Source organism: Etheostoma cragini, chromosome 14 (genome assembly GCF_013103735.1).
Source record: "Etheostoma cragini isolate CJK2018 chromosome 14, CSU_Ecrag_1.0, whole genome shotgun sequence".
Classification (NCBI taxonomy): domain Eukaryota; kingdom Metazoa; phylum Chordata; class Actinopteri; order Perciformes; family Percidae; genus Etheostoma; species Etheostoma cragini.
In genome coordinates this window covers 24952303-24953921 of record NC_048420.1, presented here as the reverse complement: position 1 = coordinate 24953921, position 1619 = coordinate 24952303, and positions in this window count along the sequence as shown.

Genomic DNA, 1619 nt, shown 5'->3' with positions numbered 1-1619 from the left:
TCCATGTAAATAATCACTACTTTTATCATCGTAAAACACACTTCATTCAAAGTGGAGAGAAACTAAATAAAACTACCAGAAGCCGTCTTGGTTCATCTTTTCACTGTTCCACCAATCACCACTCTGGTCTGGTTGGAATAAACTCTTAATTCACCCATTTACATGTCGAGATATGCTGCTCTATACACGCTAAAAGTAGTGATTATTTACATGGAGTCTGGTGGAGATATGCTGCTCTATACACGCTAAAAGTAGTGATTATTTACATGGAGTCTGGTGGAGATATGCTGCTCTATACATGCTAAAAGTAGTGATTATTTACATGGAGTCTGGTGGAGATATGCTGCTTTATACACACTAAAAGTAGTGATTATTTACATGGAGTCTGGTGGAGATATGCTGCTCTATACACACTAAAAGTAGTGATTATTTACATGGAGTCTGGTGGAGATATGCTGCTTTATACACGCTAAAAGTAGTGATTATTTACATGGAGTCTGGTTGGTTTTGTGATGGTGATTTTGGGGATGTTTTAGACAAACAAGCGAACGTAATTTATTTTTAGCAACCGTTTGCTTTATTTGTAATCTGTCACCAAAAGCTTTACGTATATATATATATATATATATATATATATATATATATATATATATATATATTTATTTGCCAAAAGTTTGGACCCACCTTCTCATTCAATGCGTTTTCTTTGTTTTCATGACTATTTAAATTGTAGATTATCACTGAAGGCATCAGAACTATAAAAAAAAAAGGAATAAAAGTGACGTCAAATGAATGCCAATGGAATATTAACAGCAGGTGATGGCTAGATGGCCTGTTTCCTGCAGATGGTTAAAGAAGAGGTTTCCCATGAGCAGATGGCGTGTAGCTTCAATGTGGACCAGCGAGAGACAGAGGCCCCCCCAAACATTAAAGAGGAACAGGAGGAACTGTGTATGTTAGTCAGGAGGGAGAGCAGCTTCAAGGGCTGGAGAAGGCTGATATCACCAAGTTCCCATTCACTCCTGTCCCTGTAAATGTGCTGTATTTATATATCTTTTCTAGTCTTAACGACTACTCAAAGCGCTTTTACATCTACAGGAAACATTCACCATTCTCACACATTCATACACTGTGGCCGAGGCTGCCGTACAAGGTGCCACCTGCTCATCAGATAAACGTGCTCACTCATTCACACTCCGATGCGCAGCAACTCGGGGTTCAGTGTCTTGAACAGGGAGCCAGGGATTGAACCACCAACCTTCCAATTGGTAGGCAACCACTCTACCACTGAGCCACAGCCGCCCGTGAAGAGTGAAGATGATTAAGAGGAATGTAGAAACAACCTTGACGTGTTTATTCGTTTTTAAGTGTTTTTAGGGGAAGGGGGAAACACTCTGCAGAAGCCTAGGGCTGAGTGAACCTCGGTTGTTTTTAAGAACTTAAGTTGTGTCCTTTCTCAGATTTGGGATGTTGGAGATCACTGTTGGAGATCACTGCTGTCTCTCTACATACTACTCTTTTCTGTTGTCTCTACATACTTCTCTCTACATACTACTCTCTACTGTCGTCTCTCTACATACTACTCTCTACTGTTATCTCTACATACTACTCTCTACTGT